Source organism: Podarcis pityusensis (genome assembly GCF_964106645.2).
Source record: "Podarcis pityusensis genome assembly, chromosome: 4".
In the NCBI taxonomy this organism is placed as follows: Eukaryota; Metazoa; Chordata; class Lepidosauria; order Squamata; family Lacertidae; genus Podarcis; species Podarcis pityusensis.
In genome coordinates this window covers 33,768,138-33,792,920 of record NC_138027.1, presented here as the reverse complement: position 1 = coordinate 33,792,920, position 24,783 = coordinate 33,768,138, and the positions used below count along the sequence as shown (strand labels likewise).

Genomic DNA, 24,783 nt, shown 5'->3' with positions numbered 1-24,783 from the left:
CCCCAGCAACCTGAGACTCCTTCAACTTCTCTCTCTTTGCTCCACCTTCTTATGGGAGACTGGGTGCGGGGAGAGAACTGGTTGCTGCAGGAGGGAGAGACCCCTGGCTTCTTCATTAGCCTCTTGGCCACTCTCGTCTTCAGCCTCTGCTTCTGATTCTGGACTGCTCTCTGCCACAGCCTTTTCCTGCTCACTAAACCCTGTTGCCTCTTCAGCCTCCGACACCACCTTCTCCCAGCCTGTTCCCTCCTCTCCCTCTGCCACTCATTGTGTCCCACCACCAATCCCCTGGCTCTGAGCCTTCTTCCCTTGGGGGTTCCCTAGCTGGTGCCTCTTACTACTCCTTTGCATCCAACCAGTCCATAACAACTGATGTGCCCCTTTCAAACTCCAGTTTCTAATTAGGGGTGGGTGAATATGCTAGTTTGGGTTCTCTCGGTTTATCATTTTTCCAATCTTAAATTCACAATTTGCAGCTTTTTAAATAAAAGAAAAGAATCTCATGAAAAATTGCCAGCATTTTAGTACAAATTTCTCCTAGTCAGCACATTTTTCTATGCAATTTCTCCTACATTTTTTTTACAAAGCAATCCCCATATAGAATGCCTTTTTGTATGTTATTTCCACTAATATATGCATTTTAATGCACAGTTTAATATAGGCACTTTTTGTACATATTGCTTGTAGGAGAACAGCATTGCAAAATTTGGAGAAGTGCCAATTTCGAAGGGCAGCTGTGTTTCAGTGTGCATGTTGTCTTGGAAAGTGCTACTTTTGTAAGTTTGCCTTTACAATTGCTCCTCTATCGCTAGTTCTAATTCTCATTCTGACCAACATGCAGATGATGGGTTGGTCTCAAGTTTTTGCCTGGGCTCCCTTTTGAAATAGTTTTCTGTCCATGGTGTTCAAAGTGTTACTTTCTATACTAGCCTCTTTTTTATTATTTATTTTTATTTATATACCGCCCTATATCCACAGGTCTCAGGGCGGTTCACAGAATAAAATCAGAATATAAAACCACAAAATACATAATCAAAATAAAAACAACAACCCAATAACCCTCCCCCAATACATTTTAAAAGGGCATAGGATGTCAATCAAATCAACCAAAGGTCTGGTTAAAAAGGAACATTTTTGCCTGGCGCCTAAAGCTGTATAATGAAGGAGCCAGGCGAACTTCCCTGGGGAGAGCATTCCACAGACAGGGAGCCACTGCAGAAAAGGCCTGTTCTTGTGTTGCCACCCTCTAGATCTTTTGTGGAGGAGACACATCTTGCAAAGACACAAAGTAGGGCCCCAGAAGATGATCTGGACTGATTGTGATACTACTGAGGCTGTTCTGGGAGTCCATCCAGTGGATTATGCCTGCAAGATGGAGAATCTTATGTATTCAGTGCTCTGTTTGCCTGAGCTTGAGTCTGGACTAAGGATTCTGAGCCCCTGTGTTCTGATTTGATGCATGATATCCAATCACAGATCATTTCAGGATTGGGGCCTCTGCCATTAGCCCTTAAACTCTGAGTCATGATTTGCAGCTTTGAAGTTTAGACAGCCAATCACATTGCGAGTGGGAGTGGCCCAGGCCTTCAGAAATGTATATAAGCAGTTGCTTTGCCCCTGTTTGTCTAGTTCTGTTAATTTAATAAAGGTTTTTGCCGTTATCACTGTGCCTTGCCTCATGGGAACCCTCTCATTTCTCTTCTCAGCATCTAGACTTGATGTGCCATGATGACCTAGTTGCTGTTCATTTTACTGGTGCATAAATCATTTAAATTGTGATGTAATCACAGCTGAGTAATTTGTGTGTTTACAAATCAGCAATGCTAACAGGGGAGCTCGCTGGCTAATTGATGGATGGAGACTGAACTTTGTACAAGCCCACGGTTCAGCTGTGCCTTGTCTCATCGCAGCTTTGGACAGCTAAACTTGTTCCGTGATATTGTGATGAATAGTAAAATCAAATAAGAAAGACGGATGCCTGCGCCAGGACAATTTTGCACGGTATCTAGAAACTGGAGGGAGTTTGTTCACTTCCTTGTCACATATTGACAAAACATGGGAAGCATTAACATGAAGGCGGTGGAGCTGCTTTAATGAGCAGCAAGCATTAAGGGGAAGGGCTGTAACGTAGTGAGACAACAAGTGCTTTGTATGCAGAAGGTTCCCAGATTCATTCCCCAGCAACTCCAGGTAGGCATGAGAAAGTTTTCTGGCTGAATTGCTGGAAAGCTGGCTGCCAATTAGTACTGATAATACTGACCAGCTGGACCCTTGGTCTAATCGAGGCAGTTGCCTGCATTCCTATGTCCCTGGGTCACTGTCACTGCCTTTCATTTTAAAACTCCTGGAAAAAAGAGGCAGCTGAAGGAATTTCACTCTAGACCAGAACCTTTTAAACACTGATGTTAGTTTTAGTATTTATATCCCACCTTTCTCTCAAGTTGTGTTTCAAGGATTATTTATTATTCTTATTATCTTTATATCCTGCCTTTTTCGTCGGCGGGACTCAAAGTGGTTTACAAATTAAAACAAGAATTATAGAAAACGTAGGAAAAATAATTTAAAAACAACCAAACATCAGTAGAATTAACTGTCTGTCTGTCTGTGTCTCTAATTTGTTTACAATATACACATAATTACAATAAACCTTTTAAAAACAAGATTATAAAATACAAAGCAATAAAAGCAAACTGTTCAAAAGCAATCATTAAAATAAACCAGAACACATTTAGAACGAGCAGTTAAAATACAGTCAACCCAGACAGCAGATCAGTGATCAGCACTGCCTGTGCCTTCGTCGTGAAAGGCCTGCCTGAACAGGATGCTCTTAGCCTGTCAGGAGAAGAATAAAGAAGGAGGAGATATTCTGTCTTGGGAACACTTCCCACATCAACTTGTGTGCCCAGGAAACCCAACATGTCTGCCATGCAGTGGCAGAAGCAGTGGGGCGGGCAAAGCCTCTTGCACTCCTGCCACTGACCCACTTCTTGTATGACCCACCTCCTGGGTAGACCAGCCCCATAGGCAGTGCAGGGGGCTACAGCATAGATGTCAACTTTCAGATTTGAAAATAAGGGATCAGCAGCCTCAAAAATAAGGGATCAGCAGCCTCACCTGTCCCGGGAACAGTCTACGGGATATCTAACAATCCGGGATAGCAGCGGGAAACGGTGCTGGAATAAGGGAATTTCCCTCAAAAAAAAGGGAAGGTTGACAGCTCTGAGCTACAGGGAGAAAAAGGAACAAGGGCCACCTACCCACCCACATCTTGCACTTCAGTTTGCAAAAGCACCGGAACTTGTGAACTTCTGTGAAGAACTGCTTTTGCAAAGGGAAGGGCTACTTTGGATCCAACCACAGCATTATTTTCCTTCTTTCCCTCATTAGATTTGACTTGTCAGTTTGAGGTATATAAGCAAATGATAAACACCAGCAGCCCAGATTTGAAAACATTATGTTGGATCTTTCTTAATCCAGACAAATGTATTTGCTTCCCGTTGCTTCTTGACAAGTAAAATCTCCACCCGCCCCTCCCTGCTTCTTCCCGATCCACCCAGCCACAGGGCAATTACATAGGCTCATGTCTTTGTCCAAGTCTCTCGTAGAAAATTCATTCTTTCATAAGAAGAAGTAGTTAAGCTTTGAACTTTCCATTTTTTTGGAAAAGAAAGAATGGAAAAAATGTTTTCATGGGAGAAGAGTGTGCATTTTGGATCTGTCAACTGCTTTTCGCTTATTTTGAGCGGGGGAGGGGGACCCAACTAGAGTATTAACTGCAATCCAGTCTGGTGTCTGATAAGCCGCACACACTAATTTTGGATTGAGCAGATGAAATACTACTACTTTCATTCTTCTCCAACACTCATTCATATTGTGGAATAGTTTCTCAGAGTTTTGGTTCATTACAACAAGCACATAACTGCTGCAGAAATGCAACAGGTAAACAACAACCACCACCACCAACAACAACGTTTACACCCTACCCATATGACTGGGTTTCCCCAGCCACTCTGGGCAGCTTACAGTGCATAAAAAGGCATATCTGTTTTATGAACTTGCATTGATTTTATACTGGCTTGTCCATTTTGACTTCCCCCAAAGAATACTGGGAACTAGTTTGGGGAAGCTGCTGGGAACTCTGTTAAGGATTGTTAATCTCCTCATAGACTTCCAAGTCCTCAGAATAGAGGGAATACTTACTCACCAGTTTGCCTCTGTGGTATAGATATGACAAATTAAAGAATCTGGCATCCTTTGACAGAAGTTGCAGGATATAGAAAGCAAGGAAGGTGTCCAGGGAATATTGAACTGTGGAGATTTGAGGGGTTTGTACATAAATTTTATGAAATAAATAACATTTGAAATGTCAATATAATGGTCACAACCACCATAAAGCAAGTATTCATAACCCAAAAGAGCACACTCTGTTTTCCTGTGCTGGCTTCATATTAATTTTATTCCTGCATTGCAGGGGGTTGGACTAGATGACTCTTGGGGTCCCATCCAACTCCACAATTCTAATATCAAGACTTTACCCAAGCCTCCTGCCAACCAACATATCCCAAATATCTGAATAATGTTCGGCTAAAAGGGAATGTTGGCAGTAGGATAAAAACTTTCCTATACCCAGGATTCACATTTGTCTGAACATTATCCAGATTGAATCATCATTGGGACTGTGCTCTTATATGACCAATACATTAGAGCAGGAATGAGGAACTTCAGGCTCAAGGCCCAACCATGGCCCTTCATTTCTCTATCTGGCTCTTAGGACTTTCCCTAGGCCACACTCCACATTGGGCCTCCTCCACACCTTTCTGCTCAAGTGCTCTTGACCAGCTGGAATGTGTCCTTAAACTATACTAATGCTTCTTGCTTGGTTTGCTGGATAGGGTGGGGAAATGTGTGTGTAGAAACCTCAGACTGGAGTGTGGTCTATTCTGCAAAGGTAAGAGCCACATACAGTGGTACCTCGGGTTAAGAACTGCATTTGTTCAGGAGGTACGTTCTTAACCTGAAACTGTTCTTAACCTGAGGTACCACTTTAGCTAATGGGGACTCGCGCCGCCTCCGCCTTGTGATTTCTGTTCTCATCCTGAAGCAAAGTTCTTAACCCGAGGTACTATTTCTGAGTTAGCGGAGTCTGTAACCTGAAGTGTCTGTAACCTGAAGTGTCTGTAACCTGAGGTACCACTGTATATAATAATAATAATTTATTATTTATACCCCGCCCATCTGGCTGGGTTTCCCCAGCCACTCTGGGTGGCTTCCAACCAAATATTAATACAGCATCAGACATTAAAAACTTCCCTAAACAGGGCTACCTTCAGTTGTCTTTTAGAAGTTAAATAGTTGCTTATTGCCTTGACATCTGCTGGGAGGGCATTCCACAGGGCAGGCACCACTACCAAGAAGGCCCTCTGCCTGGTTCTCTGTAACCTTGCTTCTCACAGCGAGGGAACTGCCAGAAGGCCCTTGGCGCTGGACCTCAGTGCCCGGGCTGAACGACGGGGGTGGAGACGCTCCTTCACGTATACAGGACCAAAGCCATTTAGGGCTTTAAAGGTCAGCACCAACACTTGGAATTGTGCTCGCACATCCATTGTTCCGCACACTTTTGGCTCTGGTCCCACTCATTTCTGGCATGTGGCCCCAAGAATGTTTCCTACAAAAGAATGTGGCCCTCAGGAGCCCCCACCAAAGCATTAGAGATTCTTAGTGCACAGAGGCATTTTTGCTGGCTTCTTCAGAATTTCAAACTTCCTGTCCCAAGAGATCTGTTAAAGAACAGTAGATGGCCATTTTTTGTTAGAGTTTCACAGACTCATAGATAAATGATGATAGAATCAGAATCAGAGAATCATAGAGTTGGAAGGGACCCCAAGGCTCATCTAGTCCATCCCCCCCTGCAATGCAGGAATCCCATCTAAAGCATCCATGACAGGTGGTTATACAATCTATGCTTAAAAACTTCCAATGAAGGAGAGTCCACCACCTCCCAAGGGAGTCAACTCTACAGTCAAACAGCTCTTACTGTCAGAAAATTATTCTTGTTGTTAGTCGGAATATCCTTTCTTGAAACTTGAAGCCACTGGTTCAAGTCCTACCCTCCACAGCAGGGGGGAAAACAAGCTTTCTCCATCTTACCTGTGACAGCCTTTTAGATACTTGAAGATGGTTATCATGCCTCCTCTCAGTCTCCTCTTTTGCAGGCTAAACATACCCAGCTCCTTCAACCATTCCTCATATGGCTTAGTTTCCTGACCCTTGATCATCTTGGTTGCCCGCCTCTGCACACATTCCAGCTTGTTAATATCCTTCTTAAATTATCTTGATTAATAGCTTAGATGTATCTAGTCTGTAATAGCTGAGCTTTCAGTTCTTCATTTCTGACTCCCCTTGAAGCATACAAACACATACATACAATATGGATGCACATGCGTGTAGTGATCAAACTGCAGCCTTGATGTGATTTCAGCTACATCCACAAACAGATCTTTTCATGGGCGCGTGTGGAATTTTAGCACTGCGTTGGAGAACATGGGCACATCAGTAAAAATAAAGAATTTTGATGCAATTGTACGTCATTCACATCAGAACTGCATTTTGCAGTCTTTGATTGATGGTGGACACCTGCATTTGCAGCCAGACTGGTGGTGGTGGTGAGATGTCAACAAGTGGTAGGAACTGAGAGCTGATGAAAACTCTGCATGCTCGAGTTCCAGCTTGAATTCCTTATTAAAAGCACAACCCACAAGGCGTGGAACGCAGGGCAGAGCAAACCCTCTGAGCAGTCACAGAATGGAATGGGGAAGCTGGCTCATCCTGAATCACTTGCCAGTTGAAGACTTGGCATAATCTCTGAGATGGTCTGAAAAACGGTTTTTAAGCAAACATGACTCGTAGGCTTCCCCCTCCTTTTTTATTCTCTTCCAGGGCTTAATAAAATTTCCTTAATTCTCAAACTTTTTCCTGTCTGCTTTACATACCATTCTTTCAACCATGAGGAGATGAATTGGTCCAAAGTCAGCTCTTGGCTCTTCTGGACTTTCCATTCAGAATGTGTCTTGTTACATTCCGTGTTCCTATCTGAATGTTACATTGGAGGGTTTTCTTTCTTCCTGAGCTCAAATGCATGCTATGTTGTGTGGGCAGTAAAAAGAAGGGGGGGGGGAGCACACTGTTCATCTTGACTTTCTCAAACTAGGTTGAATCAAAGGTTTTAAGAGTAATTGAAAACATATTTTTACAACCGTAAAGAGACGGTTAGGCGTGGAAGCCATAGAAATATATTCAGAGCCACATTCTTTTCACAGTGTTTATTTCTTAATAAAGTGTAATCTTGCACTTAAGGAACCCTAAAAAAAAAAGTTCATTGTGCTGGAGAGCAAAGCCTTGAATGGCACATAATGAAGATTGGTGCAAATTAGATGAAGGGTTCCAATACAGTACGCTAAGCCTTTAATCAAGTGGGACTGGAAATGTTTAGAACCTTCTGACACACATTAGATGCCTTGTATGCCTCCACACAGGTGGTATCAATCTAAAAAAAAGCCCAAAAAACCAGGACTTCCAGTTTTAGGAGCAAGCAAAAAAAAATAAACACACATGCATGTATTTAGGTGCTTATATGGAATATGGCCAAAGCTCATTTTTTCCATTAGTCAAGGGGACACTCAAAACAGCTGGATTTTTCAAAACATGAATTAATTGCTATTTTCATTCAGCTAGACCGAAATGGAGCTGGTGAAGGGGTCAGTAGCGATTCTGGGAGGGGTGTGCCTTGCAGTTGCCCTGCAACCCTGTGGGTACCAACTGTATCCTTCAAGGAAGCAACTTCAGTGAAGAGAGCGAGGGAACTGATGGCTGGGTACACCTGTGCTTGGCTGCAGGCATAATGGCCCTGAGGAGGGGAAATTCAAGTGTGCCCATGTAACATGCAGTAAGAACTCATGCAGATGAGCCAGTGGGGATGTAAAGGATGTGCGGAGCAGAGTAAGAACAGGGCAACTTCTAAAATAGCATCCCAGCAGCCATACAGCATGTTCTGGGAGAATGTGGTTTCCCCATGGCAGCAGCACTTCATTGAAGAGACTGTCTGGACTAGGGATGGCTGAGTCAGACTATTTTCTGTCAATTTCAAACATATTACTGTATTTTCAAACATATTACTGTAATTGGCATGCCTGCTCTGTTCCTTTTCTGTGGTTTTTTTAATGAACAAAAATGTGTATTTTAATGCATATTTTATCACAAAATGCACATTAAGTGCATAATTTGTCTCCACTTATTTTATTCCAAAATAGGCAAAATAGACATTTTAAATGCATTTTTGTGTGTTTTTAGCCAAGGCCTGTATTGCAAGATTTGGAGAAATGCAAAATCTGATTGACTGCTATGTTTTGATCAACCCATTTTTTCTGGGATCTGTAAACCAGGTTAGTTCATGTTGCAATTCACAAATCAAATCCCTTGAGTATCGCTACTCTGGGGGCTCCCCCCTTTCATTATAAATCCAGGGGGTTAGGGATAGCACACACGTTAAATAAGGTAATTTATTATACCTGAAGAGTTGGGAGGAAGAACTTGGTAGGGAGAGTAACAGGATTGAAATGTGTCAGATGGTTTTCTAAAACTAAAACCCATCCTCCATGGCACTGTTGTATGCCTTCTTTACATTAATTGGTGCAGATCTTTTCTGTGGCATCACATATAGGTCAACATTTAAAATATACACAGAAACCAGGCTAATGTCAAGGTTTCGAAGCCTGTCAAAGCCCACACCCCAACAGGGGTCTGACTGCCAACCACAGAGCCCAGGCCAGCTACAGGCTTTGATAGGGGCTTTGGTGTATAGCCTTAATAGGCGCACTTCTTGCTGCTTGTGGTACTGGGTGGTCACCACTTACATTTCCCACAATGCCCTTGAGTGACACTGTGTTAACATTACTAAGGAATTTAAATGGTGGCCACTTGGCCACCCAACACTGAACACCATGAGAAATTTAGACGGAGCTGCCTAGTGACTCCACATGGCGATGTCAGGTTTGGCCAGAGCCCTTTGGCTCTTCTTTTCCTCCTTGCTCTTACTGCCTAATCACGTGCCATCACTGAATATAAGTGGCAAACCATGCCTACCCAAAATACATAATAAAAGCATAAATGAGAACAACCCAATAATCTCTCCCTCCTCAACATGTTTTAAAGGAACATTGGATGTCAATCAGCCAAAGGCCTGGTTAAAGAGGAACGTTTTTGCCTGGCGCCCAAATGTGTATAATGAAGGCACCAGCTGAACCTTCCTGGGGAGAGCATTCCACAAACAGGGAGCCATTAGAGAGGAGGCCCATTCTCATGTTGCTACTCTCCAGACCTCTCATGGAGGAGGCACACGAAGAAGGGCCTTAGAAGATGATCTCAGGGTCCAGGTAGGTTCATATGGAGAGAGGCGGACATTGAGGTATTGCGGTCCTGAGCGCTTGACACCGTATGGCTGCAAAGGAACAATCACAATCTCAAAATGAGTCCACAGTTGTTCCTTGGCTGTACACTGGCTGTGAGTGGCTCACTGTGGTTTCAGATGAGGTTTCCCCCTTGGTCCTACCTAGAGACGCTGAGAACTGAAGCTGGGACTGTTTTCATGCAAAGCATGCAGTCCACAGCAGTAGCCACCAGTGTGGTGATATGTGTTTTTATATTGAGCTACTGCAACTATGTGGTGGCTGATTGGAAGGCAGGCCTAGTCAACTTGGCACAGGTGCTACATGAAGTACCATTGGGCCTATGTGTAGCAGTACATATACTGGGTGAACCAGGCCTGACTTCCCAACCCCATATTGTCACATGCCTGGGTCTTTCTCTTTCGGCCACTGGTCTGAATACTGCAGCCTGCAGCTTGGGGGCCTTTGTATATTGTGCAAGGAGGTAGTTTCTATCCTGAAAATAGGAAGTTGATTCAAAGCCAGGCTCACGCTTTCCTCAGTCACTTTAACTCCGCACAAGGTTCACAGAAATTTAATCCAGGAGGAATATACAATCTGAAGACGGGATGTTTCTTTTCAAAGGAAACAGAGTGTATCCACAGAGCCGGCACTTGTGCTGCGACTCTGCTGGCTAGTCCTCCGGCATTATAGAACATTATAATTAACACCAGGTGACTTGGAGGAGTTTGATGAACAGCAATACATTGGGGGGGGCCCCCTCCTGTACAGCCACCTGTAAATCATCAGAACCTTTCCCTTAATGAAGGCTGTGATAGAGAAATTCTATCTCTTTTCATTCTCATCAGTGGTGCTGGAAAGGCTGAGAATGTGTGTGTGTGTGTGTGTGTGTGTGTGAAAAAATTTAAAATGAGGTGCTGGTACTCATATCTTTATAAAATGCCGTCATGTGTGTGCGCAGGGGGGAGAGATGAGGCTTCTCCATACGTACCATCACAGAAAAGCCACATACGTATATGAAAATGAGATACCAGCACACACCAGAAGAATTTCCTGTCTCCAGTTATTCAGAGTTACAAACTGGCAGTTCGGACATTATGAGATGGCCTTGGAAATTTCCAAAAGATTGCTTTTGTTTTCCGGGACTTGAGAATAAATACACAACCCTCTTGTTTTCCTTTGAAACCATAGGGACTGGAAACAAAAACAAGCCACATGAAAAGAATGGAGCTAATATGCTGAGGATTCAGAGGAGAGTTTTTAGGAAGGTTCTTGAGAATCTGTGTGAGTTCATTCTCCTCATTCTTACTCCAAAGAGCTCAGGGTACCATTCCCCCCTTTCCCCCGTTTTATTCTTACAACAACCTGTAAAGTAGATTAGACTGAGAGGGACAGCGACTGCTCCACAGTCCTCTGAGGAGCTTCATGGCTGGTTAGGTATTTGAATCTGGATCTTCCTTATCCTTATTCAACTCACTCACACTTTCCCCTGCCTCTTCTCTGCCCTGAAAAGTGATGTAATGGCTTTGCTCATATCCAGCTCTTAATATAATCAACTTGCAGAACTATTGAGACATGACATTTGCAAACTGTCTTGTTCCTACTTTTAAGGATGAGAGCAGAAGTCCAGCAGACTAAACTATCAAATTATTGTGATGATACAGTCTAATTTCTTGAATAAGACGTAGTAGAAATAAGTAATGACAACAACAATTTGCTATTATTAATTGAAGCTTTCCAAAGAACTTGGGTTTCTTTATACTTTTATTGAAAACTATATGCCAAGTAGGCTTTGCTTTTTGGATATAAGAAAATTACTGTCACTATTCCATTTCTCATGACAAATGATCTTTATAACAGAGACCGAGAGGGCTGTGTTTATTTTATTATATACTATTTATATCCCATCTTTCTTCTATCATGGAATCCAAGGTGGCATGTGTGTAGTTTCCAGGAATAGGAACATGGGAAGCTGCCTTATATTAGGGCAGAACATTGATCCATGTATCTCAGTCTTGTCTACACTGACTGGCAGTGGTACTCCATGGTTTCAGGCAGCCCTACCAGGAGGTGCTGTAGATTGGATCTGGGACCTTCTTCATTCAAAACAGATGTCCTACTACTCAGTTATGACCTTTCTTACTTTGCAATAACATATTGATAATGTGTGGTCTGAGAGAACTCCTATTAAAATTGTTGGAGATTTAGTCAGAAGCATCCTTCTTTAAAACACATGTTTTTACAATGCCCTACACTTACTAGGTTTTGGGAGAAAGTAGTGGATTACATAAATATGACTGTGCAGAAAAATATTCATAGGAAAATATTCTTTTGAGCTACATATGTGGAATGTGACATCTGGACAACGTAAATGGGTATTTCATGCCCCTTTTGTGACCAAAATACTGATACTGATGCACTGGAAAGATGAATGTACAGGTCCATTTAATCAGTGGATTAAAGATATGACTATTGCAAATTATGAATGGACTGCTTATAGATGTAGACTTTGCATGGACAAATATAGTGTTATCTGGAACGCATTCATAAAAAATATAGTAGGTTTCTTATATATGGATAATAATACTTGTACATTAGATAAATATATAGGGAATTGTAATAGTTAACTATATATATATATATATATATATATATATATATATATATATAATGATACACCTTTTTTAAATTATGTTCAATTAAAGTTTTCCTTAATTTAAAAAATAAATAAAATAATTTTATAATAAAAAATAATAACATGTTAGTCCTCCCAACTTTAGACTGGAGAACTGTGTGTGCTAGGACTGAAATGAAAGATCAATAAAAGATTTTTGTGGTGATAGTGGGGAAGTGAAAATGGACCGCTGAACATGTTCTGGAGGCAGCGACTTCAGGGAACATGGTTAGTCTTAGCAGTGGTGTGCTTCCTTAAGACTGTGGCAGCAGCAAACCTTTCAGATTTTTACCTCTCAGAATGGCCCCAAACAGCATTGTTCCAGGGGAAATGGTAGATGGGCTGCAGAGCCTATCACAGATACCCCACCCCCAATTTCTCCACCCCACAAAAAAATAAATACCTCCTCTTTAATGTATGGGCTGCAGAATTTGGGCCATTTGTAGTATGCGTGCGCGCACACACACACTCCCAACCCTTGTGTCCCCTTGTTAGTTTGTTAATTTGTCAAACCAAAGTTTCCTGTGAGGTTCAGACCAGGAAACTGTGATTAGAGTGATCCACTCAAATACAGGTTGCGTACCAGAATAAACCTGTGGTTTGTAATCCTGGTTCAGAGGGTTTACTCAAACGACAATTTGTTGATTTGGACAATACTGAAAAGCTGTGCTTTGACAAGCTAGGATGCGTTCTTTTAAACCAGGTTCACAAGGAGAGGAAGGACCATGCATGCATAGGATTTGTTTGGTTTTCCAAACCATAGCTTGGAGGATTAGAGAACACAATGTCAGAATGGAGCCACTAAACTTTACCAAATAGATCAGTCTCATTTCTTTCTGTCAACAAATCCATTTGTGAGTTTGATTTTTCTTCTTCGCCTTTTTAGGGTTTACTTCTCATGCATTTACCTCTGCCCCCCCCCCTTTTTTAAATAAATCACAAATAAAAATGTTATGCATGTACAATAAGGCTGAGAAGTCCGAGAAGGGTTCTAATCTTACTATAATTAGTTTTTATTGAAAAGGCCTGCTTCTTTTTGTAGCTGAAAGCTTCCAGCTCCTGCTTTCAAATCCACCCTTGGTATAGAATATCAAATTTTTGGTCTCATTGTTCATGTTCTTGGTTTGGCATGGAAGCATACAGTGAGAGGATTTGGAGATGTCCCTGGAAAAATTTTACCTTCCCTCTTTCAGCCAGAACCAAAGATCCAGCTCTACTGCTTTCAGAGTCTCAAAATTCCTACAGTTCACCTTGTCACTGAGTAGACAGGCCAGAACTTCCTGTGCCTACTTTCCTCCCAGACAGGTGATTTCCCTCTGATAGTGCTCATCGTCTGTTCAGGAGGAGTCACCCTTGAGGGCAAAGGTGGATTGCTGAGCTTCAGCAGTGCTGAATGGGGGTCACCGAGGCCATGGACATCTCTCCTAAAATGAGATTGGAACTCAAGACACCCTTCATGTCACAGCTCACCAAACCACTGAGTCATTGCATCAGCAGAAAATATGCAGACTCCCATTTTTTTGGAACTGCCCACAGATCATTTTGGCAATCTCACTACTCAGAGGTTTATAACACAGCATGTGCACACATATAAATAATTTCCCTACTTTCCCTCTTCCTTCCATCTTCAAAGAGCAAGCACTGCATGACCAGATTTTTTTTTAAAGACATCCAGAACCTCCACACTTGACCCTCATTTGTCTAGTTAAAAAGAGATAGTTGCTCTGAAAAAGTAATGATGTGTTCTTGAAATCGGGCTTTAAAACAGACAGTGAAACTCTAGTTATAAATTTCCACTCCACAGTTGAAATTTAAGTTAGCTTGCCATTGCCATGTGATGTATCTAAGCTTAGCTGTGTTACTCAACCTGTCACACAGGTTATAGCAGCACTGTGTATATTTAGTCAGAAGTCTGCTCTATGGAGTTAAATGGGACTTACTGCTAAATTAGTGTGTACGACAGTGGATTCCTGCAGGTTTGGAGAACCCCAGTGTGCCACTATGAAATCTACATTTGAAAATTCAGCAGCTATATTGGATGCCTCCAACACACTATGCTCTATGGAACCAGAAGTCTTCAAGCAAAACTGACCTGTACCCACTTCTCAGTGGGGACTCAATTCATGCCAGAGCCAATATGAGCAACTTTGGCAAACTTCTGAAGAACTTTCAGCTAAGTAATCTAGGAGGCTCTCCCAACTATTTCTGGAATAAACTGCAGATGAAGTTTCCATCCATCCCTAGAATTGAAATATATATCTAGCATACACACACACACACACACACACACACACACACACAGTGGTACCTTGTGTTAAGTACTTAATTCGTTATGGAGGTCCGTTCTTAACCTGAAACTGTTCTTAACCTAAAGCACCAATTTAGCTAATGGGGCCTCTGGCTGCCGCTGCGCCGCCAGAGCACGATTTCTGTTCTCATCCTGAAGCAAAGTTCTTAACCCAAGGTACTATTTCTGGGTTAGTGGAGTCTGTAACCTGAAGCGTATGTAACCCAAGGTATCACTATATATATATATATATATATATATATATATATATATATATATATACACACCCATTATTTTATTTAAGATATGATAACACCATCATACTGGTCAAAAACTCTGAAGAGGTTCATTTTTTTCAACCAAAAATAAACACAAGGCATGCTAAGGCTCATTATCCTGATCTGAAGGGTTTGGGTTTTTGTTGTGGTCAGACTAATCCATTTTACTTTCAATATATGATTCTATTCTCTTTCTTTCAAGTGTAAAGCAAAGCTGTCCACCTTCCCTTTTTTGCAGGAAATTCCCTTATTCTAGCACTGTTTCCCGCTGCTTCCTGCTGCTATCCCAGATTGTTAGGTATCCCATAGACTGTCCCCAGGTCAGGTGTGTTGGGTTGAAAATCACGACAGACGAGTGGTAGGTGTCATATGAGAGGCGTCTCTGCCGGGGCAAGCCCCGGGAACTCTCTTTTATTGAATATTACAAACATTGCCACAGGTGTGCTTGTGGCTGATTGGTTGATACAAACACAAAGCATCTTGTTGCTGATTGGTTAACATAGGTACAAGGCGGGAATTACATATGAGCATTTATCACTGATAGATCAAAGGCTGAGAATAGTAAGTTCTCATAGTTCTCATAGTAAGACTTCACAGTTATGTGCAGTAAGAGAACTGCAGAAAGAGAACTTCCCTTCACAGGTGAGGCTGCTGATCCCTTATTTTCAAATCTGAAAGTTAACAGCTATGGTGTAAAGTGATGTAGAGAACCCTCCCACCACTACTGCTTTATTTATTTCTATTAGTAATTTATTAATCTTACACTTTACTTTGTTTTTCCATAGCTGCAACCTGTCACTGACTATTCTTAACTTTTTCAGCACGGCCACCCTGTATCGTTATTTTCTTCCTCCATCTACCCACCAGTAGCTATGTTTAAGTGTGGGACAAAACAGCAGAGATTCGAATATGAAGTAAAAACAAAATACATTATATTTTATTTAAAATGCTTATTCATATGAAGACACGTGGGGAGGTTCATGTGCAAATCCAATCCTTATATGTTTCCTGTCACTTTAAATGATATAGAAAACACAATACAGAGCTTCTGCCACTGTAAGAGCTTAGTTATCTAAGCCTTTGTCCCCTTCCTCCATTAGGAACTGCAACCAACAATGCTATATCACTCCTTCCCAGTTAATAGTCATCAACCAGGCATTGAGGAGTGCACTTGCAGTCTTCCATCAGGTCCATAACCACTTCCCATTGGAGTCTGTTCCCCTCTGCCTCCCAGCATTTAGCCCTAAATGTTGCCCAGGCTCTGATAAAGCAGAATGACATCATCATCATCATTTTTAATTTGTATAGCGTCTTTCTATTTTACAATACTCAAGGCGGTTTACAAGCTGAAGAAACAAAAAATGTACATCTTATAACAACCTAATGCAATAAAAAATGTGATAATAAAACATAACTTTAAAATAGGTAACCTATATCAAAAAAGTAACATTCAACAATCATTAGAATAGTATTTAATAATAATAATAATAATAATAATAATAATAATAATAATAACAACAACATATAAAAGTTAAACAGAAATCCACTCAGCAGTTACAATAAATAATAAACTAAATAAATAATAAAACAATGGCAAGCCACGGTACATAAAATAATACAATACAAATTGAGAAGCAGAGACTAGAGAGTGGGGCAAGGCAGGTGGAAGGAGGCCTTGCCTACAAAGTCTCTCCCCTCAGTTCTTCCTCCAGGACCAGCTCCCTTATGAGGACTCCTAGGGCCGAAGAGTGGGGCAAGGCAGGTGTAAAGAGGCCTTGCCTGATGGAGTCTCTTCCCTCCCAGTTCCTTAGCAGCACACAGCAGCGGAAGCCCTCCCCACCCACAAAGCAGGACCCTTAGAAAAAGGTCATAATAATCCTCTCAAAGCGTTCTCATGGAAATCTGCTTTCAGACATAGTTTTGACAAATTCCTGTTTTTATCTTGGAAATCTTGTCTACGAGGAGCTGCTAGTAGGGTCAGATTGTTCATGGCCTGTGCAGTTCTAAGGATGGAAAAGGCACATTAGATCATCCTGCCTCCCTGCCAGAACGGCATTGTTCCTCGCAGTACGTTTTCAAGTGCTTATTTTTATGGGTCCCCAGGGAGAGGAGAGATTCTCTCACTTCCTTTGGAAGACTATTCCGCAGCCTAACCCAGCCAGGGACTTTCCCTGGTATTTGGTCTTGTGTATCTCTGCTGGTCCCCCTCTAGTGGTGTCCATTACTGAACGACGCTCCCTTTCAACCAGTCAAACACCCGTATTTTCATCTCACACTCAACGTTAGGGATCATGGAGGAAATTCAATCCAATTTGAATTTAAACTGTCCTAATATGCACTTTAGGGACGCGGGTGTAGCTGTGGGTTAAACCACAGAGCCTAGGACTTGCCGATCAGAAGGTTGGCGGTTCGAATCCCCGTGACAGGGTGAGCTCCCGTTGCTCGGTCCCTGCTCCTGCCAACCTAGCAGTTTGAAACCACATCAAAGTGCAAGTAGATAAATAGGTACCGCTCCGGCGGGAAGGTAAACGGCGTTTCCGTGCGCTGCTCTGGTTCTCCAGAAGTGGCTTAGTCATGCTGGCCACATGACCCAGAAGCTGTACGCCGGCTCCCTCGGCCAATAAAGCAAGATGAGCCTCAACCCCAGAGTTGGCCACGACTGGACCTAATGGTCAGGGGTCCCTTTACCTTTACCTAATATGCGCTTTACAAAACAAGAGCAATCCTTTGAAACTCTCATGTCTACGAATTTTCGCAATATACATATACCAGGGTAAATTGGCTATTAAAATATACGTACAGTGATACCTCAGGTTTAGAACTTAATTCGTTCTGGAGGTCTGTTCTTAACCTGAAACTGCTCTTAACCTGAAGCACCACTTTAGCTAATGGCCGCACCGCCAGAGCACGATTTCTGTTCTCATCCTGAAGCAAAGTTCTTAACCCGAGGTACTATTTCTGGATTAGTGGAGTCTGTAACTTGAAGCATCTGTAACTTGAGGTACCACTGTATTAGGGAGAATATGTTATTTTAGTGGAAACTGCTCTGCAAAAATCATGAAGACTGTTTCTGTACGTGCTGTGGAGGGAAATGAGGGGCAGATGGGGCTCGTTAACTTGGGATGGTAGCCCATCTAAGAGAAGGAAAACTGTGGTCCTGAACCTCCGCTGCCTGGCAGCTATACTCATTCATGAGAAAGGTTTTGGGAGTAAATCCTGGTGAAAAATCTGTACCCGCTGCCTTGCCTGACATCACTGGGAGAAGAAAAGGCTAATGAGTAAACCCTACGCAAATCCGGAGTGGAGTCCTTAGGACAGTTGGATGGCTTCTTGTACTCCTCCTTCCAGCAACTCCTGCTGCAAAGCTGGTACCAAATGTATTGCTCTGCTTTCCTTTGGACCACATCAGCGAAGCCAAGAGGAGGGCCAGTCTGCCTATGGACCATTTCACCATGGATGTGATGTGCTGAAATCAGCATTTTAACCAGTGCTGGGAAAGGTATGAGCTGGTGAGCTGCTTCTGGGAAACACACGCTTAAGCAGTTGGAACACAGCATTAGTTGAATGATAAGCCAGGAGGAAATGTTTTGTGCGGCAACAGCTGCTATTGGCAAGGTTGTGGAATGCACAGAAAGATTTGGTTGGTTTGTCTAATGCGAGCCTCCTCACCCTTCAAGGTGCACTGCATCCCCTAGAATATGCTGCCATGTGGTTCCTGGTGTTAGTATTGACTGAGATACATGTGTTGGAAGCAATCAGGCCATCACATGTTCCTTTCCCACTAATTAGAATGAGGGACCATTCTGCAATCTGATTATGGTAAAGCCCTCTCAGAAATCAGCATCATCAGTGCTTCTTTATGGCAGAACGTGCCAGATCACAGTTCCGGTATCTTTTTTGGTTAAATCCGCTCACCTTCTCTGGTGGGTGCATCTATCTCCTCAAGCGAAACCCTCTTCTCAGGGTAAGAGCAAATGGTTTGCATGCAAAAAGTCCCGTGTTAATTCCCTGGGCATTTCCCCATACATAGGTCCAAGAATCCTGTGTAGGTCCCCTGTCTAGAATCCTGGACTGCTGCTGTCTGTCAGTGTAGACAAAACTGACGCAGATGGACCAAGATTACTCAATTAAGGCAGCTTCTTATGTTCATAGATCTCCCCGCTGCCATGCGCTTTGGCAAACCACTCAATAGCAGCCTCTCATCTTCAGTGTGAAGATTAGAATGCAGCCTTATGGGTTTGTTGTAAGGCTTGCAGGAGATAACGCTATACAAAGTGCTCTGCTTCTCTGGATGTGATAGGGTGTTGTTTCTTATTAGGAATGTGTACAGTAACACGTCTCCATTGTCTGAGCTCCAAGGGAAGCCTTGCAACGAATTTGTCCCTCGAGCACTTTGGGCCCAGGATGCAGGAAACCTGGCAATTGCAGAAAGATGTTGGCAAGTGGATTTTGCAACCTACCGTTTGTGTAAAAATCCAGTTTATTAAAAACAATAAACACACAGCCCAGTGTTATGCCAATTTAATTATACAATTTTAGAGATTTAGTGCTCCCACTGATATTTTTTTTAATGGTTTGAGCATTATGAGTAAGATCCAGACAGATTCTGTTTCTAGTTTGGACTTGATGATAAAAATGACATAATAAAAGGAATTCAATGAATCACCTCTTGGAGAAAGAGAAAATAAGTTACTGAATTCTACAGAAGTTAGACAGGAAGGGGTAGTGTTTCTTTAAGCACTTTAATTAACAAGCATCCTGATTCCTTCTGAATAGTGTAGGTCAGTGATGGGCAAACTTGGCCCTCCAGATGTTTTGGGACTACAACTCCCATCATCCCTAGCTAACAGGACCAGTGGTCAGGGATGGTGGGAACTGTAGTCCCAAAACAGCTGGAGGGTTAAGTTTGGCCATCACTGATGTAGTTCTTTCCACATCATAATATAAGGGAAGATATGCCATATATTAATAGCAAACTCATTATCTGAGTGTGGATGCTTATGTAACCAGAATGGCGCCAGCCATGCTCAAGAGGGTAAAGGTAAAGGTAAAGGTAAGTGACCCCTGACTATTAGGTCCAGTCAGGACGACTCTGGGGTTGCAGCGCTCATCTCACTTTATTGGCTGAGGGAGCCAGTGTACAGCTTCTGGGTCATGTGGCCAGCATGACTAAGCCGCTTCTGGCGAACCAGAGCAGCGCATGGAAACACCGTTTACCTTCCCGCCGGAGCGGTACCTATTTATCTACTTGCACTTTGAGGTGCTTTCGTCTGCTAGGTTGGCAGGAGCAGGGACCGAGCAACGGGAGCTCACCCCGTCGCGGGGATTCGAACCACCGACCTTCTGATCGGCAAGCTCTAGGCTCTGTGGTTTAGACCACAGTGCCACCCACGTCCCTATGCTCAAGAGGGAGGGATCAGCAAATATGGAGAAGCTTCAGGGTTTGCAGAAGTGCAAAAGATTTGTTGGGGGAAAAGCCCCGGGAGTGGTCCTTACTCCTCCCCAAAACAGTAGAATGAAGACAATTTTGGTATACTGTATATATGAATTTAAAACAGACTTTTATTTAAAGCAGCCCTTTCATTGTAGATAACTAAGGTAAAAAACATTCATAGCAAGAGTCCGTGTTGTGATTGTGGTCAAATGCCCAAAAAGAAGGGAACCTGCTTGGTAGTCCATTTTCAATTAATTCCTCCCAGATACTTAAGCCCAGGTAAATTTAAGCATCATAGAAATCCCTTTCACAGGTGGGACCTGGTTGTATGGAAGCCTATATGATAGCAGCTGCATATTCACGAGCTTCTTCAGTACAGTGTCCAGAAATGTGGCCGTGTGTCCTCTCCTGTTATACAGAGCATAGTCCTCTTTCTGAAGGGCTGTCCAAATCTGGTTTAAAAATAAAGGAGAAAAGAGGTTTTGATGTTGCCATCAACAATTAGCACCAGGACAGCAGACAGATCATGCACACAGGTCACCTAGTTAGTTTTCTCTGCAGTGGTGAGATTATATTTCTATTTAAATTATAGTACTGATTTCAAAAATTATACACACATATGCAAATCTTATGGTGATTATTTTATGCATCCTTTATGAAATTCATGCATGAAGTGGGCTACAGGGTGGTGGCTCCCATGATTCTGCTTAATCAATTATTATTTCCAAAAGACTCATCCTTGATTTCAGCAAATCCCATCAAGTGTAAATGGACTTGCTATGTATCAATTCAACTGGTGGTCTATCAGTAAGTAGCAGTATGTGTGATGTTGTCTGATATACAGCAAACATGCAAGAGATATTTTATTTCATGGTTCTTCCTAGAACCTTCTTTAGCGCAGTTTGCCTTGTCTTTACAACTAAGGTCAGCTGATCCACTTGGTCTCATTGGCAGAGAGGAACTCCTCAAACTCTTTGCTGGTGAACATAGAAGTATTGCTCGACCCAATTGTGTGTGGGAAGTCTGTGAAAACTGAATAATTGGCATAACTCTTCCATTGTTATGGGCAAAGGTGCTGTTTCAATGGAAAAGACCCCTAGTCACTTGATGGTTGACCATAGTCCTATTTCTCTTTCCCCATTCAACAACCAAACTGTTGAAGAAATTGCTACATTAAACTGCATTTAGCATAGACGAGCCAGGACAAACACCCATTTTAAAAAGATGAATGGACAGCACCACATACTCTTTGAGGCGTGAGAATATCTCGAAATGACTGAAGTCGATACGGTAAGTTTCCTCGCCTAGGTGTCATTCTAGCCAGTGTACACATGCTTCCAGCAGCAATTGCAATAATTCCTCACTGTCACATCAGAAATGCCAATGGCTCCAAAGAGGGATAGACATTGTTGTTTGATGCTGCCTCTCCTAATATTCTGGCAGAAGTTGCCAATTCACTGGTGGATTGGATAAATCCTTTGTTTATCCATCACATTTCCACAGTGTGCCTGTGAATGCAACATGCAACCAAAATTTTTAATCAACCAACAAAAATTACTGGAGCAGATTAACAGAGAATATTGAATAGTGTCATCACATTTCTTGACTCCTTTGCCATTGCTACTTCCAGCATTCTCTTCTGAAATGAGCAAGAGGAGCTTTAAAAGACAAAGGTTCTATATGCACTATACATTTGAAACAATATTCTACCACTTTAAACAGTCATGGCTTCCCCAAAAGAATTATGGCAGCTGTAGTTCGTTAATGGTACTGAGAGCTGTTAGGAGACCTTTAGTCCCCTCAGAGAACTACAATCCACAGAATTCCCTGGGAAGTTTAGTTCTGCACATTTCCATATCAGTTCACAGGTAGGGTGATTGTTGTTGAGTTTAAAAAAAAAATCACAAAAATTCATCAGCATTTAAATGCAAGCTTATCCTAACATACATGCAATTTTGCCTAATATACACATTTTTTCAAAGCAATTTTCTTTTTTAAAAATGCATTTTCTGTACGTTATGTCCACTGGTATATGCATGTTTACGAACCCTTTACTCCATTATATACATTTTGGTACCCATTACTCAGCCAGAGACCTGCCCTGCAAAATTCAGAGAAGTGTGACTTCTCAAAGCATGGCTGTGTTTCCTTCCTCCTATAGTTTCAGAATGTGTGGATTAGGTCGGTTCACATTTGATGGCAATCTGAATGGAATGTCTTCATCATCCTTGCTGCCAAGTAAATGTTCCTAGGGCTGCGGTCTGAGTGCACTTAAGCCCTTTCCACCTTTGAGTCACTGTAGCCCTTTGAGGCATGTGAATGGGTGTGGGGCTCGTACTGCCCCAGAATGGATTCAGCTTTTGAAACAAGTATGTGTGGTTTGGGAGTGGGCATTGCCACTGTGGTGCTTCCTCACTCCCAGGTGTGTTTCATTCTACTTGGATCGAATTTTTGAAATGGGCCTGTGAGTTGGGGGCCTGCCTTGTGAATGTTCCCACACACCTCAGGGCTTATTGCCTCTTTCAAATATGTTGGGGCATTTGCAAGGCAGTTAATCTCAGTAAAAGGGGTGGGGGTGAGGGGAATGAAAATCAACTTGTAACAGCTTGACCTCTGAAATCACTGGGATCAGGGTCATTTTGGATGCACTCCCTTTGCGACCGAACCTTACAGTGAAAACAGTAGCAGAAGCTCGTGTGTTTATGAGCCTCAGGAACAGATCCCTGAAGTATCAGCAAAAGAGGTGCTATTATTAAAACTAATCCACGGCATGGGGAGGGGGAGGGGAGAGTCATTTTAGGACATCCTGTTTGCACCGTTCCATCTGGAATTCTGTCCTACACTGTAGGAAATGAACAAGAAATGTTAGTAGTAGGGGTGTGTCCTCTACTAAAGCAGCACATTCTTTGAAATGCTGCTGCCGCAATCCAAGAATCTGGAAGCAGTCAAATAATCACCATCCTCTTCCAGCCAGAGCCTGGAAGAAGAAAAATAATACCTTCAGGATGCTGTTCATAGCATGGTTTCTTGTCACACACACACACAGTTCCCCTCAGACCTGTGTGAAATTCTCTGCTGACTTACACTCGGCATTCATAACTCCCTGAAAACCAAGGATTTCTGAAAAGGTTCAGGACGTGGCCTTTTCACAGCTATGCATTAACCAGCTTAGAGAGGGAGGGAGGGAGTCACAGGACATCCCAACGATAACTATTTTCTCAAAGGCAAATCAGCACTTTAAATGGAATCTTTGTGTTAGTTTAGTAGAAATTAATGCACTCCTATTCTCTGTGTCACTCCTGTGTTGGGTCACATCCATATCATCCATTTAAAGCACCACTTTAAGAGTCATGGTTCCCCCTCACATACACACAGAGAGAGAGAAACCTGGGAACTGAAGTTTGTTAAGTATGCTGAGAGTTGGTAGGAGACTCCTTAATAAACTACAGTTCCCAGGATTCTGTGAGGGAGAGCCATGACTCTTAAGGTGGTATAAGTTTGTTTTATATGTGTGGTGAGGTTGAGCGCTTGGTCTCCAGCACATTATGCATAGACACATGCAAAACTGACATGGACCAGATATGAACTGATCCATCCGTTCCTAGACTACAGCCTCTAAACTCTTGTTTGTATGAGCAAATGCCTGTACGGTGTGTACAAAATTAGTGCTTCTTCCATTATCCCATAAGAGAAATGATAGGGAGAAATCTGTCCCCATCACCATTAACTTACTAAGGTGTTAATGACTAGAAATGAGTTTTCACACCCTTCATCTTCTGCACCCCCGCAAAAGGTGTTATACTGCTCATTGAACTGGTATTTCACTATTACTTAGAGTTTTTAACCAAGAGAGAGAGAGAGAAGATTTTGCTGCCAAGTAAAAGATTCATTCAAAAATAAATAGGTGGTAAAATGGTGCCGCTGCGAAGATTATAGTGAATGTGTGCAGGGTTGTGATAGGTTCACATGTCAAAATCTTAGCTCTTAGTGAAGACAGAAGATTGTTGCCAATGGCATTGACCCCTGTGGAGATTTCACTACTCTTCTGTCTTTCTTGGGGGGATGGGACTGGGCCTTCTGTGATAAGAGGAAAGACAGAAACAGCACTTGAAAAAGAGGGGAACAAATGGATGACACCATTGTGTGGCAGGAATGTACCCTACTGTACAAAGGTAAGAATTACACCCATTGCTCTGCCTTCTTTTACCTCTGGTCTTAACCAATTTTTGCCTTTGGCTTTGTCCACCACTGGACTAAACACCCACAGAATTATTCATGGGGGGGATGCAACTGTTGGGCAGAACAAGGTCTTCCACCCTTGGTTTAACTGAATCCAACTATGGTACAGTTTTAGGGGTGGGGTCAGTGCCGGATTTACATATAAGCTAAACAAGCTATAGCTTAGGGGCCCACTCTCTTGGGGGCCTCCAAAAAATTTAAAGGGGAAAGAAACTGGATGTACATTTACAAAATATAAGATAAAAAACAAATAAAACCTATGTACAGCAACAGTGTTTTGTGTTGTGTAGACTCCTATGATGTAAGTAATGGCCCCCGCCTGCTAGCTTGCTCCCTAAAATATCAGTGGTTTGCTCATTTCTATATCAATTACTTTATAAAATACATATTTTGTTATGTGCAAATGGCTTTAGATACCTATTGGGTCTATA

General features: G+C 42.4%; 1 protein-coding gene across 6 annotated transcripts in view; it reads left to right on the top strand.

Annotated features, from left to right (window-relative positions):
• The window catches only part of COL8A1 (collagen type VIII alpha 1 chain), a 94,942-nt gene that overhangs the window by 22,768 nt on the left and 47,391 nt on the right, over positions 1-24,783 (top strand). For 2 of the 6 annotated variants that reach the window (XM_081002690.1, XM_081002692.1), the window contains exons 2-3: positions 688-776; positions 10,632-10,724. The exons of 2 other annotated variants lie outside the window; for them this stretch is intronic. The gene's annotated coding sequence lies outside the window, so the exon portion shown is untranslated. The remainder of the gene's footprint in view (positions 1-687; positions 777-10,631; positions 10,725-24,783) is intronic. 2 more of the 6 variants (XM_081002691.1, XM_081002689.1) reach the window with 2 other exon arrangements.